This window comes from Asparagus officinalis, chromosome 8 (genome assembly GCF_001876935.1).
Source record: "Asparagus officinalis chromosome 8, Aspof.V1, whole genome shotgun sequence".
In the NCBI taxonomy this organism is placed as follows: domain Eukaryota; kingdom Viridiplantae; phylum Streptophyta; class Magnoliopsida; order Asparagales; family Asparagaceae; genus Asparagus; species Asparagus officinalis.
Genome location: NC_033801.1, coordinates 94,384,372 through 94,404,680, shown reverse-complemented (window position 1 = coordinate 94,404,680; position 20,309 = coordinate 94,384,372).

Sequence of the window (20,309 nt, the reverse complement as noted above, 5' to 3'; positions counted from 1 at the left end):
CACTTTTATGCAAAACCCTAGTACTCATGAATGAAATTTATCCTAACAGATGTTGATGGAGTTCAAGAGAGAAAGAAGTTAAGAAAGATGAATATTCAAGGCGATATATACACTCCTATTTAAAACAAAGTTAAATAATAATAATAATAATAAAAGTCAAGAAGAAGAAAAAGAGTTTAGAATAAACGGGGTAAATTAGACTAAACATCCAAGGACCTTCCGCATTTTTCCGTAGAACCCCAATAACTTGTAAAATTGCATTGAAAAGCCATTAACTATTGGATTGTAGAAAACCCCTAATAAGTGACTGTTCCACACTCAAAAATTAATGTGATCACTAGTACATAATTGATAATGAAATATGCTAATAATTGTTAATCTTGAGCACAAGAATTAACACGAGCAGACTGCATTGCTAAAAGAGACAAAAGAACAGGTTACATGCATCACATGACAAGCTATACAGATCCATCTTGTAATATTGGAATGATTTGAACATTGATTATTTTCAAACACACATATATTGGAATGATGAGAACACTAATCATTTTCAAGCAAACTTTATATTTTAAGGAATAAACTGTGTACATACCGTTGTGCGAAGCAGAACCAAAAGAGCACGAACACAAACGAGATAGAATCACAAAACAATAACCAGAACACAAGCACCACACAACAAGACACCCAATTTACGTGGTTCGGCAATGTGCCTACGTACACGGGGCAATGGGGGAAGAGATTTCACTAATAGGGAGAAAGAGAGTACAAATAGGGTTTACAATCACTCAATAATCTCACAAAATAACGCTCAAACAAAACTCTCAAGTCCCTCACAAATTCTTCCACTCAAAGTGCTCAAAAACTGCTAATACTCTCCTTCGGAAACCCTAAAAACTGTGTTTGTATTTATACAAACACTCAATCCCAAACCAAACAGGAAAACAAAAAACAGCCCAGGAACCCGTCCTCAGTAGACTGATCAGATCATCAGTCGACTGATCGCCTATCAGTCAACTGAGCAGAAAAGAAATCACAATTCTGGGGCATTTCATGAGTCAACTTATCAATTTATGAGTCGACTCATGACATGCGTAAGTCGACTCATAACACTAAAAATCGATTTTTCTGAGTTTTCAACAATTCTCCACCTCGGCGAAGTTTTCCAATAAAACTGAGCCGACCTCAATACCAACCATCCCACTTGTTGCGTCTAGTACGAAGTGGAATTAATCCACAACAACGAACTCAATCCATAACAAGTCATGAATCCAAATGAGAACTCAAACAATCTCCCCCTTGTCGATATCAACTCATCAATTTGGCTGCATCAAAATAACTGTCTACGTATCCTCTTGCTCAAGGAATCAAGCCTTACGTGTAGTTCACCCAAATAGCCTTCAAAGGCCCTCAACAACGAAAAATGTTCAACAACTCCAAACAATGACTAAATTTCACCCCAGTGACAACTTTGGTCAACATATCCGCCAGATTATCCTTTGTGTGGATCTTCTCTAATATAATGTCTCCATCATCCAAGACATCTCGCACAAAATAAAACCTGACATTAATGTGCTTTGTTTAGGTATGATACATCTGGTTCTTTGCTAAATAAATAGCTGACATGTTATCGCATTTTACCCTAATGGTATCCTGTGCAGTCAAGTCATCCAATAACCCTTGTAACCACAAAGCTTCCTTCACAACTTCAGTCAACGCCATATACTCTGCCTCCGTAGTGGAAAGAGCCACTGTAGACTGAAATGTATATTTCTAACATACTGGTGCTTCTGCTAGTATAAACACATATCCCGAGTAGACCGACGCTTGTCAAGATCCCTAGCATAATCTGAATCCACATATCCAACACAATCCTGCCCATTTGTCTCATTCTTCTCAAATACCAAACCAACATCCATGGTGCCTTTGATATACGATAGAATCCACTTCACGGCCTCCCAATGACCCTTCCCGGGGTCGTGCATGTGCCTAGGCACCATGCTCATAGTCTGTGACATATCTAATCTTGTATACATCATAGCATATATCAAGCTATCCACCGCACTGGCATATAAAACTTTTGACATGCACTCATGATCCTCAATTGAAACAGGTGACATCTTAGCTGAAAGCTTAAAGTGGGGAGCTAATGGAGTACTCACCGCCTTGGCATTGCCATCAAAACTAAATTTCTTCAACATCTTCTGCAAGTAGCTCCTCTGAGTTACCTTCAATCTCCCATTCGCCCTGTCTCTCTTAATTTTCATACCCAATATATTCTTTGCTTCACCAAGGTCCTTCATCTCAAATTCGAATGACAATTCTTTTTTTAACTTCCTAATAGCTGAAGTATTCCTAAAAGCAATGAGCATATTGTCAACATATAATAATAAATAAATATACTCACCATTCTGTAGCTTGTGCATATATACACACGGGTCATATGGGCTCCTCGTGTACTCTTGGCCAATCATGAAACTGTCGAATCTCTTGTACCATTATCGCGGTGATTGCTTCAATCTATAAAGAGATTTCTTCAGTTTACATACCAGATCTTCCTTGCCTGTAGCTCTAAAACCCGTCGGTTGTGACATATAGATCTCATCTTCTAAATCTCCATATAGAAAGACTGTTTTCACATCCATTTGAACCAAATCCAAATCCAGCTGTACCACCAATACCAATAGTATTCTTATCAATGAATGCTTCACAACAGGTGAGAATACCTCGTTGTAATCAATACCCTCAAGTTAGGCATACCCTTTGGCAACCAATCTGGCTTTGTATCGAATGTACCCATCAGAAAATCTTTCTTTGCATATACCCACTTGCATCCAATTGTTTTCTTACCCTTTGGTAATTTTGCAAGTTCCCAAGTATCATTCTTCTGAAGAGAGTGCATCTCCTCTTCAATAGCTTCCCTCCACCTGATTGAATCAGAACTTGACTATGCTTCCTTATATGTAGAAGGAACCAAATCATCAACGACCTTTATTGACAAAGCATATGCAACCATCACGTCATCATATCTAGTTAGCCGATGAATGACTCTTCTTGGTCTGTTAGCTGCAATAGACTCCTGAACATGACCCTGTTCCTGAGTCCCAATATCCACTTTATCCTCCATCTGCCCATCTGTCATATCTCCTCCCAGTGTCACCTCTGTAGGAGCCTCAACAGATACAGTGCTATCTGAAGTCTGTGGAGTCACATCATCCTCCACCTCCTGCGATATCCCGCTAGTTTGACCTTCATCCACTTGCTGAGGGACCTGAGTCCTCATCATGTAAGCCTCATCAAAAGTGACATATCTACTAATGATTATCTTCTTGTCTTCTGGATCCCACAACTTAAAACCTTTAACTCCATCTCTAAAACCCACAAAGACTGTTTTTTCTAGCCCTCGAATTCAATTTTTCATCATTCACATGATAGTAAGCTGGACACCTAAATATTCAAATCAAATCATAATCACTAGCCACTGAACCAGACCATACCTCCATAGGAGTCTTCCCATGTATCACGGTGCACAGAAACCTATTCACAAGATGGCTTACATAAACTAACGCCTCGGCCCAAAAAGATCTAGCTAATCCACTCCGTGACATCATACAACGCACTTTCTCCAGTAAGATACGGTTCAATCTCTCGGTCACCCCCGTTTTCTTGCGGTGTCCCCCTAACTATGAAATGTCGCCTAATTCCATGATCCTCGCAAAACTACAAAAATGAATCACTCTTGTACTCACCATCATTATTCGAACGAAGTACCTTTACCTTTCTACCCGTTTGCAGCTCCACTTCCTTTTTCCACTTCACAAAGATATCCAGGACCTCATATTTATACTTCATCATATATATCCAATTCCTCTTGAAATAATCATCAATGAAAGTGATAAAATAATTGGCCCCACCAAGTAATGTGTGCTTGGAAGGACCCCAAACATATGTGTGAACGTAATCCAATATAGCTTGGGTGTTGTGAATTGCGGGGCTGAATTTCGTTTTTGTCTTCTTCCCAAGTACACAATGCTCACACAATTCCATCTTGTAAGTCTTTGCACCTTTCAACAGCCCCTGTTTCGCTAATATCTGCAGGCACTTATCACCAGTGTGTCTCAATCTCATATGCCATAAACTGGTAGTATCATCCTCTGTGGTAATCGAAGTTGCCAATCCCTCTGTTATTGTTTTGCCCTTCAAGTACTAAAGATTGTTTTCCTTGACACCTCTCATCACCACCATGGACCCCTTTGTGACCTTTAAAGTTACATTCTCTAAGATCACCTTATAACCAGATGCCTCCAAAGTTCTAAGTGAAATGATGTTCTTCGTCAATTGAGCGATGAATCTCACTTCTTTCAACTCCCTAGTCATACTGTTATACATCCTAATTCAAACTGTTCCAATACCACCAATAGGACATACGTGATCATTACTCATGGGCACGACATCCCTTTTTTCCAAATTCTTAAAGCTGGAGAACCAATCCCTCCTAGGGCAAATATGATATGTAGCTCCTGAATCCAATATCCACTCCGTAGAGTCAGCATAACAAACTAACAGTAGTGCTAGACATGAGTAGCCCGAAGAATCCGAATCTGAATTGTCGCCACTAGATTTGGTAACATTCATCTCTGAAGCTTGTACGACTTTTCCCTTATTCTTCCCGGCTTTATCCTTCAACTTTGGGCATTCATTCTTCTAATATCCATTCTCTTTACAAAAAGCACATTGATTCATACCCACACTTCTATGGCCACCTCTCTGCTTCAACTTTGAGCGATTAAATGGACGGCGGTTTGGACTACGGCCTCTCATTGCCAATGCATCTCCCGATGCCTTCTCGGTGGGTTTACCATCATTCTTCCTCAACTCATAATTTACCAATGCTGAGGTCACCTCCTTGTAGCTGATAGTGGTTCTACCATTGATCATAGTAAGGACAAAAGTACCATAATCATCCTTTGGCAACGAACACAATAACAACATCGCCTTGTCTTCATCCTCTATCATGATATCTACATTGGTCATATCCGACAGCAACTTTGGGAAGTTATTAACATGCTCTTTAATGGAAACTCCCCACTTCATTGAATTGATAAAACCTCTTCTTTAAATGAAGCCGATTCTCAATGCTCTTCGTCAAGTACTTGTCATTGAGTGTTTTCCACAACCGTTTCGCCGACGTTTCATTCATCACATCATAAATTAAATATGGCGTTAAACATGATCTAATAACTCCACATGCTTTACTATTAATTTTCTTTCAAACCTTGTCCTCCATATCATCGGGTTTCTCTTGTAATTCAAGAGTCTCCTTCAAAATTTGAGCATCCAACGCATCCATCACTCGACACCTCCACAAACTAAAATTTATCTTGCCATCAAACTTTTGAACATCAATCTTTATGTTAGTAATGCTCAAACCTTGTATCGCCTTTGTTAGGGATGATCCGGATGTACTTGATCTGATCATTGTGACTATCCAATCTCCTTGAACGAGAATCTGCATGAAATCCTCGAAATAGAACTCTAAGCCAAACCCGAAGCTCTGATACCACTTGTTGTGCACAGCAGAACCAAAAGGGCACGAACACAAACGAGACAGAATCACAAAACAATAACCAGAACACAAGCACCACATAGTAAGATACCAACTTTACGTGGTTCGGCAATGTGCCTACTTCCACGGGGCAATGAGGGGAGAGATTTCACTAATAGGGAGAACAAGAGTACAAATAGGATTTACAATCCTCAATAATCTCACAAAATAACCCTCAAACAAAACTCTCAAGCCCCTCACAAATTCTTCCACTCAAAGTGCTCAAAACTAATAATACTCTCCTTCAGAAACCCTAAAACTGTGTTTGTATTTATACAAACACCCAATCCCAAACCAAACAGGAAAACAAAAAACAACCTAGGAACCCGTCATCAGCTGACTAATCAGCTCATTAGTTGACTGATCGCCTCTCAGTCGACTTAGCAAAAAAGAAATCATAATTCTGGGGCATTTCATGAGTCGACTCATTAATTTATGAGTTGACTCATGACAAGCGTAAGTCAACTCATGACTGTCATGAGTCGACTCATAACACTAAAAATTGTTTTTTCTGAGTTTTCAACACATACTAACAAACGGCGTCTACACAGATCTTTTCGCAGTATAAAACCATAGTACTAATCATGCTTAAGATACACTAATTTAAACTGAGCCCCCCCATATCTTTCATTAATCATAATAAGATGTCTTTGGGGCCCTTTTCTTTTAGATATAATTCTTTGAACTGAGACGAGAAATGTTAGGTTATTGGTTTATCTTGGAAATGACAAGGAGAAATCTGACCGTTCTTGGTAATTTAATTAAGGGTAACTAAGACATTAGTCCCTCAAATATTAATAATTCGATAATAATCTCTTAAATCTTTGGAATTTCTCCCTAAAATCCCAAGGGTCATGCAATTTGGTCCCTCAATAACCAAATACCCATTGTTAGATTAAGTCTATTGGGTATTGGGTTAATGGGCTGTGACCCGTTAACCATACCCCTATTTGTCATGGTGGATATTTATGCTCCAGCTTGAGGGGGAGTGTTAGATTAAGTCTATTGGGTATTGGGTTAATGTGCTGTGACCCGTTAACAATACCCCTATTTATATGACTATATATATATCTCTCTAGTATCTGAATAAATTAATCAAGTTAGGGTTTTGCTCTCTCAATTATCTCTTTCTACACCCATCAATTTATGTTTTCCGGCAAAATCCCTATTGTTAGAAAAAAGAGTTGCTGAGCGATATTTTGGTCATTGAGGGACCAAATTGTATGACCCATAGGATTTGAGGGACGTATGAGCAATTTTAAACATTTAAAGGATTAATGTCTCAATAACCCTTTAATTAAAATTAGGTTGTTGTCAATGTGATGTTTTGAAATAAGAAAATTATGACGTTCGAGTAAGTTGAAAGCAATCTAACATACAAGTCATGGACTTCAGAGCAGTCCAAAGTGATAGAATAATCTAATAGCAATTAGAATTTGTTGTTAGTAAAGAGAGAGAATTGTAATAGTACACATGTGTATTGTTTTGAGCGTATGCACTAACATCAAGCATACTCATAAATGTGATGACTTCAATATCACAAATTCCTAATGTGGATTGTTATAGAAAACTGTATTATAGAAAACTGTCCTTTAACTTGGTAAGTAAACAGGCATGTTATTGAACTATTTCTATGCTAGACATAGATGCTACGTACACTGCAAGTTATGTATTTTCTTACAATTAGACAACTTATTTGAGAAGGCATTAAGTCTACCTTTTGAAATATTTTACATATTCCAAGTGCATGGGTACTCTGTCAAGGAAAAGGGATGAAAGATTAATAGCAGATTTGGTATTAAAAAAAAAAAAAAACTCTTCATATGCTGAGGTGACAAATAGGAACCTAAAGAAATGAAAAAAGAAGAAGGTATATTCGGTGCTTTACTTAATCAATATCCTAAGAGAAAAACCATTTAGAAATCACAATATATATGATATTTAAAACTTATATTGGTATAGTTTAAGATAAAATTATTACAGTAGATATAATAGAAATAATGAACCATTTGATTACTAAATACAACATTACATGATCTATTTAAATCTGACCAAAGAATTATGCAATATAATCCGTTATGTGCTACTACAGTGGACCCATTCCGTAAATTTCTCCAACCACTTGATAGTGATAGTGAGTCCCAGAACTAAAACATTTTTCAAGGTTTAAATTACTAATTTCAAAATTTTTAGAAAACTCATTAATTACAACACCTAACAACATCCTATGAGCATGTTTATTATATGTGAATTTATTATATTTTCATTACTATTTGACCAAATCCATTTTTCATCAAGATGAGCCTGTTGGGGTTGAACACACAACCCGTGCCCTTCCGGATCTTGTGCTGAAAGTAGGCAAGCAGGAAATCACAACAAATAAAAGAAAAACTTGCAGGAAATAATAATCAAACCAAAGAAAACCAGATTTAATGCGGTTCGGCAAACGTGCCTACACCCTTGGGAGCCACACCACAAAAATTTGATTAATTAAAGAAGATTATAATGCCCACAAATAGGTTTTTATCTCTCTGAGATCTCTCTGAAAGAATCATCTCAAAACCATCTTTTTCTATGTTTTCTTAAACCTAACTTAACCCTAAAAACGTATTAGGATATATATATATATAAACTCAGCCCAAAACAGAATCCAAAATCAATTAGGAAACTGGAAAAACAGATTTCAGTCGACCGGACCATGTGAGTCGGTCGACCGGCCAGAACGTCATCTTTACAGGATTTGCTTGTGCACCTTTTCGGTCAACCGGCGCATGCCTCTCGGTCGACCGACCAGAGCGTCGATTTTGAGTTGTTTTCCTACAGGTGTTGCGATCGACTAGATAAGGCCCGTCGGTCGACCGAACTGAGTTTTTTTGCTTCCTGATGATTTTTAACTTCTGGTTTCGGTCTTCACACTTCCAAAACCAACAGAGCTCAGACACAATGCTAACTCCTTATTCTCTTAACAAATAACAATTAATAAGAAATTAATCTGCCAAGGATTGTTCACACTACGAATCAGAAAGCAAATATCCTAATTATTAAAAATGGTTGATTAGATTTTTAAATATAAATTTTCAAGTGCTAATGTTGACAATCATCACAGGAAAGAGAGACTAATCAAGTATCCAATCACCATCGAATACGCACATCAAGTTTACTTCCAGAATCAACTACTCCCTGGAGCAGCTTCTTGTTATTTGCACTAGGTCACGCAACAGACGAAATTCTAAATGATCCAAAGGTGAAATCGGAAACATATACAAGAAGCAAAAACGAAAGGATCAGATATGCGTAATTTATCTACCATTGACCATATGCTTATTTGGAGATAACTTTATTTGTCTTCTTAAAAATACTCATATTGCATGGAATCTTAACTACTTGGTACTATATTTTTAAGGTCTCTTTGTCTATTCTAATGTTATATTAACTCTAGGATGCTCTATCCTGACCCAAAGATCACGTCTCGTTATCTGTGACGCGTCGGCTATAAACAATTCATTCATGGCAAAGACTAATTAGAGCCTACTAATGATAAACTAATCACATTTATTATATGAGGGAGTTTGTACATTGGAAACACGGTATCTCTGAGTGTTCACATGCCAAGAGGAGAGACGCGCGCTTAGCTTAGGTTTGAAGGGTTTGAACCGTTATTTTTAACTTAGTTCGCACGCTTGGATTGCGACAAGACCAAGGTCAAGCAACAGACAAAAAGGGTTTCTAACGAGGGCAATTCTTGGGGAAACCCACAATGGGGTTTAAGGTCCCCAAAAATGGAATTTGACGGAGTTTGTACATTGGAAACACGGTATCTCTGAGTGTTCACATGCCAAGAGGAGAGACGCGCGCTTAGCTTAGGTTTGAAGGGTTTGAACCGTTATTTTTAACTTAGTTCGCACGCTTGGATTGCGACAAGACCAAGGTCAAGCAACAGACAAAAAGGGTTTCTAACGAGGGCAATTCTTGGGGAAACCCACAATGGGGTTTAAGGTCCCCAAAAATGGAATTTGACACTTTTCCCTTATTCTTCCCGGCTTTATCCTTCAACTTTGGGCATTCATTCTTCTAATATCCATTCTCTTTACAAAAAGCACATTGATTCATACCCACACTTCTATGGCCACCTCTCTGCTTCAACTTTGAGCGATTAAATGGACGGCGGTTTGGACTACGGCCTCTCATTGCCAATGCATCTCCCGATGCCTTCTCGGTGGGTTTACCATCATTCTTCCTCAACTCATAATTTACCAATGCTGAGGTCACCTCCTTGTAGCTGATAGTGGTTCTACCATTGATCATAGTAAGGACAAAAGTACCATAATCATCCTTTGGCAACGAACACAATAACAACATCGCCTTGTCTTCATCCTCTATCATGATATCTACATTGGTCATATCCGACAGCAACTTTGGGAAGTTATTAACATGCTCTTTAATGGAAACTCCCCACTTCATTGAATTGATAAAACCTCTTCTTTAAATGAAGCCGATTCTCAATGCTCTTCGTCAAGTACTTGTCATTGAGTGTTTTCCACAACCGTTTCGCCGACGTTTCATTCATCACATCATAAATTAAATATGGCGTTAAACATGATCTAATAACTCCACATGCTTTACTATTAATTTTCTTTCAAACCTTGTCCTCCATATCATCGGGTTTCTCTTGTAATTCAAGAGTCTCCTTCAAAATTTGAGCATCCAACGCATCCATCACTCGACACCTCCACAAACTAAAATTTATCTTGCCATCAAACTTTTGAACATCAATCTTTATGTTAGTAATGCTCAAACCTTGTATCGCCTTTGTTAGGGATGATCCGGATGTACTTGATCTGATCATTGTGACTATCCAATCTCCTTGAACGAGAATCTGCATGAAATCCTCGAAATAGAACTCTAAGCCAAACCCGAAGCTCTGATACCACTTGTTGTGCACAGCAGAACCAAAAGGGCACGAACACAAACGAGACAGAATCACAAAACAATAACCAGAACACAAGCACCACATAGTAAGATACCAACTTTACGTGGTTCGGCAATGTGCCTACTTCCACGGGGCAATGAGGGGAGAGATTTCACTAATAGGGAGAACAAGAGTACAAATAGGATTTACAATCCTCAATAATCTCACAAAATAACCCTCAAACAAAACTCTCAAGCCCCTCACAAATTCTTCCACTCAAAGTGCTCAAAACTAATAATACTCTCCTTCAGAAACCCTAAAACTGTGTTTGTATTTATACAAACACCCAATCCCAAACCAAACAGGAAAACAAAAAACAACCTAGGAACCCGTCATCAGCTGACTAATCAGCTCATTAGTTGACTGATCGCCTCTCAGTCGACTTAGCAAAAAAGAAATCATAATTCTGGGGCATTTCATGAGTCGACTCATTAATTTATGAGTTGACTCATGACAAGCGTAAGTCAACTCATGACTGTCATGAGTCGACTCATAACACTAAAAATTGTTTTTTCTGAGTTTTCAACACATACTAACAAACGGCGTCTACACAGATCTTTTCGCAGTATAAAACCATAGTACTAATCATGCTTAAGATACACTAATTTAAACTGAGCCCCCCCATATCTTTCATTAATCATAATAAGATGTCTTTGGGGCCCTTTTCTTTTAGATATAATTCTTTGAACTGAGACGAGAAATGTTAGGTTATTGGTTTATCTTGGAAATGACAAGGAGAAATCTGACCGTTCTTGGTAATTTAATTAAGGGTAACTAAGACATTAGTCCCTCAAATATTAATAATTCGATAATAATCTCTTAAATCTTTGGAATTTCTCCCTAAAATCCCAAGGGTCATGCAATTTGGTCCCTCAATAACCAAATACCCATTGTTAGATTAAGTCTATTGGGTATTGGGTTAATGGGCTGTGACCCGTTAACCATACCCCTATTTGTATGACTATATATATATCTCTCTAGTATCTGAATAAATTAATCAAGTTAGGGTTTTGCTCTCTCAATTATCTCTTTCTACATTGTATCAGAGCATGAAACTCTAGCCGCCACAAATTCTCATTCAAAAACCCTAGCCGCCGCCGCCTCTTCTCCTTGCCGCCGGCACTACCGCCGCCGCTAGCCGTGCTGCTAGCCGCTAGTCGCCGCCGTCGCTACAGTGTTGTTGCTTGTTGTTTTGTCCTTTTTTCCCCATGGCCTTGAATAGGTGATTCGAGGCTACATATGACCCGATCCGGTCATCTACTACTGCTTATTTTTTTGATCTGCTCTTAGTCTATGTTTAAAGAACAGATCTCTACTACTACCCTGGCTATTTGACTACTACCTACCTACCACTATTGTGCAACAATGTCAGAAACCTCTCCTCCTCTTCTACATCTCCCTCTGCTACTGCTGGTCAGACTTCTGCACCTAAGATAGTCTTGGGGACTACAATAAAATTGAATAGTAAAAACTATCTGCTCTGGGCTCAGGCTTTCCGCATCTTCATTGGCACTCAGAGCAAACTTCTACATATTCTGGCCTCTTCTCCACCCATCACAGATCCCACCTACAGTTCCTGGCTCTCGTCTGATTATTATGTTATGACGTGGCTCTTCAACAGCACAGAACCACAGATTAGTAGCAGTGTTATGTTCTTAACCACTACGAAGGAGATGTGGGACAGCCTGAAGATTATATACGGGAATGAGAAGAATGCTTCCCATGTATTTGAGATTTATGAGCGATTGTTTGCGCTCAAATAAGGAGATAGGTCAGTTTCGAAGTTCTTTGGTGAGTGAAAGTGACTGATAGACGAACTGGAGATGCATCAGCCTGCAGTAGCTGATGCGGCGACGCTGTTGGGATATCACCGTGACTTGACAGTGTTCAAGTTTCTTTCTGGATTGCACCCTACCTTACAGTCCCAGGTGAGAGGACAAATATTGGGTGGAGATACCATCCCCTTTCTGACTGCTACATTCTCCAGAGTCATGCAGGCCTCTACTGGTGTTATTTCTGATACTACTGCACCATCTCTACCTACAATGGATCAGTCTGCCATGTTCTTTGGTCGGGGGCAGAGGTTGTAGTCGTGACCGTGATTCAGGGGGAGGACGTGGCTCTTTTGGTGGGAGGCCAGATGAATCTGATAAGGGCTCACGTTAGTGTGGTCACTGTGGGAGAACCAATCATATTTCTGAGAAGTGCTGGGAGAAGTTTGGTCGTCCTCAATGAGCCCAAGTAGCCGATGCCGAGTCGTCTCGTTCACATATTTCTACTACTACTTCTAGTAATCCAGTTGCTACTATTCCTACTATTCAGATCTCTCAGGCAGATTATGAAAGGTTACGCCAGCTAGAGCTCTCTCAGAACAGTCATTCAGCTACTCATGCATCCTCTTCAGGTATGGATGCTTACATAGCTTCTCCTAATGAACCATTTGTACTAGATTCTGGAGCCTCATCCCATATGACAGGTATAAAGGATCATTTTGTCTCTTTACATCTTTCTGATAAGTTTCCCTCTATTCGCATCACTGTTGGTACACTTTCTCCAGTTCTTGGTGCTGGAGTAGTTCATGCTACTTCCTCTTTGAAACTCACTGATGTGTTATATGCTCCTAAATTCCATGTTAGCTTATTATCCATTAGCAAGTTTACAAAGCACAATAACTGTAAAGTCACCTTCTTTTCTTGTTATTGTATTTTTCAGGACCTAGCAACTGGGATGACGATTGGTTCGAGGCATGAGAGAGGAGGTATGCACTATTTGGATGACAGTGTGCCGGGTACTGGTCTTGTTGTAGCACAGCCTGATTCTACCTTACTATGGTACTGGTATCTGGGTCATCCTTCACTACAGAAACTTAGATCAGTAGTTACTGTTCAGTCTTCTCTTTCTTCTTTAGGTTGTGAGTCATGTGAACTGGGTAAGCACCATCGTGCTTCTTTTCAGAGTCGTGTCGATAAACGCAGTAGTTTTGCGTTTGAGTTAGTTCATTCTGATGTCTGGGGTCCTTGTCGTGTTCCCTCTGTGAAGGGTTTTCGATATTTTATTGTTTTTGTTGATGATTTCTCTCGCATGACTTGGCTATATTTGTTGAAAGAGAGGTCTGAAGTCTCGCATGTTATTGAACTTTTTTATAATGAAATAAAAACCTAGTTCCCTACTTCTGTTCATATTCTTCGTACTGATAATGCTTTGAAATATATGAAAAATGACGTTTTAAAATTTTGTGCTCTTAATGGTATTATTCATCAAACTTCATGCTCTCATACTTTACAACAAAATGGAGTTGTTGAGAGGAAGCATAGACATATTCTCGATGTTGCTAGAACACTGATGATACATATGAATATTCCAAAGTACTTGTGGTCTGATGCTGTCCTCACTGCCTGTTATTTGATTAATCGAATGCCTTCCTCTATTCTTGATGGTTTGATACCATTCCACTGTCTTTATCCTGCTAAAAAATGTTTTTTTGTGATTCCTCGAGTTTTTGGTTGTACGTGTTTTGTTCAGGATTTGACTGCTAGTTAGGATAAATTGTCTCCTAGGTCCATTAAGTGTGTGTTTGTTGGATACTCACGTACTCAAAAAGGGTATAGGTGCTATTATCCGACCATCAGGAGATATTTTGTTTCTGCTAATGTTACCTTCTTTGAGTCTGTCCCATATTTTTCCTCTGGTTCCACTACCTCTGTCAGTCCACAGGTACCACTACCTTCTACGGTTCACACTGTTAGACCCTAGAGGGGGGGTGATTAGGGTCTTATGCTAATATAATCCGATTAAATACTAATTAAAATTAATTAACAAGTTGTATTCTTGCAAGATAGATATACAAGAGTTATAAGTAAGAATAAGCAATATATACAAAGTGATATATCCTATATGATGAAATATATATGCAAGGATATATAAACTAAGGGTGATATAAACATAAACAAGATAAACAAGATAGTGGACAATGTGAACAATAGATAATGGCAACAAGAATGATATGAATAATAAGCACAAGTGAGACGCCAAGACAATCACAAACACACAAAGATGATCACGGAGTTCGGACCTTCCGTCCTACGTCTCCGCTCCCCACTCCCGGGGAGAATCCACTGTCACAACCGGGTTTTCTACGCTCACCCGAACAACGTTTACACCTCACAATTTCTCTCACAGAGTTCGGTCCCCACGACCTACGTCTCTGCTCCTCACCTCGAGGAGATCTCCACACACTCTCACAATGTGGCTACACTCCACCCTCACAATACGGTTTTCTAGTTCACCGAAAACTTCACAACACACTCAATGTAACAAATATAAATTTGTTCTCTATAATAGATGAGAACTCAACTAAGCACAACTCAAAGTTACAATCTCTCACCACCCAACTATACTATGTATGTAAATACTAAAAGCTCAATGTGGGTGTGTGTAATAATGAGATTAAATAAATCAAAACTAAACTCAATATAATTCTAGCTTAATAACAATGATAATCAAATATATAAAAAGAGCTAGAAATAGAGTTTAGAAGACTTCTCAAGTAGATCAAGAGATTGAAGGAGGAAAGGTTGAATGCTCAAGCACCAATAGAAGAACTCCTCAAGCTCTTGTGAAGTTAATTTCACAAACCCAAACACTCAAATGCTTAAAAGCTTCTTAAACAAACTTAAACAACACTTAAACAAGTTTAAACCATTGTTAAACTTTTTCTAAAACATTCTCTTAGATTTCTTAAAACTAAGGTATAAGGGGGTATTAACATTCTCTTAGATATTTTAAAACTGAGGTATAAGGGGGGTATTTATAGCCTCCCAATACCTCAAACAAAAGCCCAAACAAAAAGACCAAAAACCCCTCCAACGGATACAAAAAAATAGCCGTTATGAGCATTCTGGGAGCTGGGCGGTCGACCGACCTTTTTTTCGGTCGACCGCTCGCACTGTACAAACCTGAAAAAGTTCCAGAGACATTTCCGGTCGACCAGTCCGGTCGACCGGAGTTACTGTAGCAGTGCGCAGCTGTTTTGTAAAATCAATTTAAAATAGTAAATGAACTCAAAAAATTATGAAATTTTATGGGAATGTTCTAGACATGTAGAATAACATGTCAGAGAAAGAATTTCTGAAAAATATTTTCCCAGTTGAGAGAAATAAATATTTGAACACAAATTTACAGTTTCTGAAAAACTGTTAACATATACGATTTTGTAAAATCAATTAGGCACAGTAAATCAACTCTAAAAATAGAAACATACACGAACATGTGCACGAACGAAAACGTGAATTTGTAAATTCCTTTAAACATAACAAATCAATTCCAAACTTGATGAAACTTTGAAAAATGTTTGCAAATGATATTTTGAACATGTTACAAATTTTTTTTTCCAATTTGCATTTCCCAATTGTGAAATCTCATTATTTTGCAAAAGTGTTCAAAACATGAAAAAAGTGATATACATGAAGTTTGATGTTTTGACATAAACAATGTTTTGAAACTTTGCACAATGATTATATAGACTTGATAAAATATGTATATGATGATTGTTAAGTCTATAAACTGAGAATACAATATTTGAGCTTAGAAACCAAATACGTGTGTGTATATGATATTGAGCTTAGAGTATCTAACACACATAATATAAAACCTAAACTAAATATACCAAAGCTTGATCTTGATCTTCAATAGGCTTGACTTGATATATTTGCGGATGAAGCTTGAACTCGATCTTTAACTTGAATTGCATAAGCTTCACCGACATTCCGCCAACCTCCTTTGGATATGATCGTTGAAGCTCTATTCCATCCATCCTCCAACTACGTTGTTTGTCTACAATACATAGGAATGCACAAACACTAGACAAACAACATTAGTAGTAAATTGTTTGTAAATCATCATCAAAATAAGAAGGCCAACAATCTCCCCCTTTTTGATGATGACAAACAATTTACAAAAAAAGGATATATGCATGAAAGAAAATAAATATATAAATTCTAATTCATATGCATATAAACAAGAAAAATGTATACTCACAATATTTCTCCCCCTTTGACAACATCAAAAAGGGGACAAAGGTATGAAGAGAGCGAAAGCTCCCCCTATCAATAAGCATGGGTGAGTACAAAGCAAATAAAGGGGACAAAGGTATGCAGAGGCCGAATATAGAGCAATGACTCACACTGCTTGTGAGATGGTGTGGCTACGAAAGTTTATGACAGAACTTGGTTTTGTTCAACCTGGACCCATGCCTATGTATTGTGACAACCAATCTGCCATTTACATTGCACAAAATCCTGTATTTCATGAGAGGACAAAACATATTAAAGTTGACTGTAATTTTATCAGAGATGCTTGGGAGAAGAAGATAGTGTGTCTCATATTCACTCCATCCTCACAACAACTTGCTGATATTCTTACCAAGGCTACTTCTTCAAAGGTGTTTTCTACTATATGTGACAAGCTGGGCATGGTGGATATTTATGCTCCAGCTTGAGGGGGAGTGTTAGATTAAGTCTATTGGGTATTGGGTTAATGTGCTGTGACCCGTTAACAATACCCCTATTTATATGACTATATATATATCTCTCTAGTATCTGAATAAATTAATCAAGTTAGGGTTTTGCTCTCTCAATTATCTCTTTCTACACCCATCAATTTATGTTTTCCGGCAAAATCCCTATTGTTAGAAAAAAGAGTTGCTGAGCGATATTTTGGTCATTGAGGGACCAAATTGTATGACCCATAGGATTTGAGGGACGTATGAGCAATTTTAAACATTTAAAGGATTAATGTCTCAATAACCCTTTAATTAAAATTAGGTTGTTGTCAATGTGATGTTTTGAAATAAGAAAATTATGACGTTCGAGTAAGTTGAAAGCAATCTAACATACAAGTCATGGACTTCAGAGCAGTCCAAAGTGATAGAATAATCTAATAGCAATTAGAATTTGTTGTTAGTAAAGAGAGAGAATTGTAATAGTACACATGTGTATTGTTTTGAGCGTATGCACTAACATCAAGCATACTCATAAATGTGATGACTTCAATATCACAAATTCCTAATGTGGATTGTTATAGAAAACTGTATTATAGAAAACTGTCCTTTAACTTGGTAAGTAAACAGGCATGTTATTGAACTATTTCTATGCTAGACATAGATGCTACGTACACTGCAAGTTATGTATTTTCTTACAATTAGACAACTTATTTGAGAAGGCATTAAGTCTACCTTTTGAAATATTTTACATATTCCAAGTGCATGGGTACTCTGTCAAGGAAAAGGGATGAAAGATTAATAGCAGATTTGGTATTAAAAAAAAAAAAAAACTCTTCATATGCTGAGGTGACAAATAGGAACCTAAAGAAATGAAAAAAGAAGAAGGTATATTCGGTGCTTTACTTAATCAATATCCTAAGAGAAAAACCATTTAGAAATCACAATATATATGATATTTAAAACTTATATTGGTATAGTTTAAGATAAAATTATTACAGTAGATATAATAGAAATAATGAACCATTTGATTACTAAATACAACATTACATGATCTATTTAAATCTGACCAAAGAATTATGCAATATAATCCGTTATGTGCTACTACAGTGGACCCATTCCGTAAATTTCTCCAACCACTTGATAGTGATAGTGAGTCCCAGAACTAAAACATTTTTCAAGGTTTAAATTACTAATTTCAAAATTTTTAGAAAACTCATTAATTACAACACCTAACAACATCCTATGAGCATGTTTATTATATGTGAATTTATTATATTTTCATTACTATTTGACCAAATCCATTTTTCATCAAGATGAGCCTGTTGGGGTTGAACACACAACCCGTGCCCTTCCGGATCTTGTGCTGAAAGTAGGCAAGCAGGAAATCACAACAAATAAAAGAAAAACTTGCAGGAAATAATAATCAAACCAAAGAAAACCAGATTTAATGCGGTTCGGCAAACGTGCCTACACCCTTGGGAGCCACACCACAAAAATTTGATTAATTAAAGAAGATTATAATGCCCACAAATAGGTTTTTATCTCTCTGAGATCTCTCTGAAAGAATCATCTCAAAACCATCTTTTTCTATGTTTTCTTAAACCTAACTTAACCCTAAAAACGTATTAGGATATATATATATATAAACTCAGCCCAAAACAGAATCCAAAATCAATTAGGAAACTGGAAAAACAGATTTCAGTCGACCGGACCATGTGAGTCGGTCGACCGGCCAGAACGTCATCTTTACAGGATTTGCTTGTGCACCTTTTCGGTCAACCGGCGCATGCCTCTCGGTCGACCGACCAGAGCGTCGATTTTGAGTTGTTTTCCTACAGGTGTTGCGATCGACTAGATAAGGCCCGTCGGTCGACCGAACTGAGTTTTTTTGCTTCCTGATGATTTTTAACTTCTGGTTTCGGTCTTCACACTTCCAAAACCAACAGAGCTCAGACACAATGCTAACTCCTTATTCTCTTAACAAATAACAATTAATAAGAAATTAATCTGCCAAGGATTGTTCACACTACGAATCAGAAAGCAAATATCCTAATTATTAAAAATGGTTGATTAGATTTTTAAATATAAATTTTCAAGTGCTAATGTTGACAATCATCACAGGAAAGAGAGACTAATCAAGTATCCAATCACCATCGAATACGCACATCAAGTTTACTTCCAGAATCAACTACTCCCTGGAGCAGCTTCTTGTTATTTGCACTAGGTCACGCAACAGACGAAATTCTAAATGATCCAAAGGTGAAATCGGAAACATATACAAGAAGCAAAAACGAAAGGATCAGATATGCGTAATTTATCTACCATTGACCATATGCTTATTTGGAGATAACTTTATTTGTCTTCTTAAAAATACTCATATTGCATGGAATCTTAACTACTTGGTACTATATTTTTAAGGTCTCTTTGTCTATTCTAATGTTATATTAACTCTAGGATGCTCTATCCTGACCCAAAGATCACGTCTCGTTATCTGTGACGCGTCGGCTATAAACAATTCATTCATGGCAAAGACTAATTAGAGCCTACTAATGATAAACTAATCACATTTATTATATGAGGGAGTTTGTACATTGGAAACACGGTATTAGAAGGTTCTGTCCTTGTTCACCATTTGGCAGACATGGTTAGCAAATTTTAGTCATTGAAGTTGCTTAGTATAGTTGTTAATTAGGTGGGGCTTTGCTCTTTGTGCCCCTACTTTTTGTAGCGAAGTTTTCCTTAAGTAGAACAAGAATTATGGGTTAGAAGGTTCTGTCCTTGTTCACCATTTGGCAGACATGGTTAGCAAATTTTAGTCATTGAAGTTGCTTAGTATAGTTGTTAATTAGGTGGGGCTTTGCTCTTTGTGCCCCTACTTTTTGTAGCGAAGTTTTCCTTAAGTAGAACAAGAATTATGGGTCCTAATGAAACTATTGACAATAATTAGCTAGATTAATATTTCTATGGAGAAAGTGCACCTATCAAACTTCTTGTGCCAAGCTAAACCATGAACCCAGGGAGCAACGACGTAAGACCTTGTGTATTCATGTGAAGCACTGTTTTGTTTATGTGAGTTTGTACATGATTATAGTGGTCATAAAAGGGGAGATGCGCTGATTCAACATTTTCAGTCATACACTATTTTATTCCAAGAGTATATTTTCTGAATTGAAATAATAATTGTGATCAAAGAAGATAACGTACAAATCCGAGGATTGATGGAGGAATAGGTCAAAAGT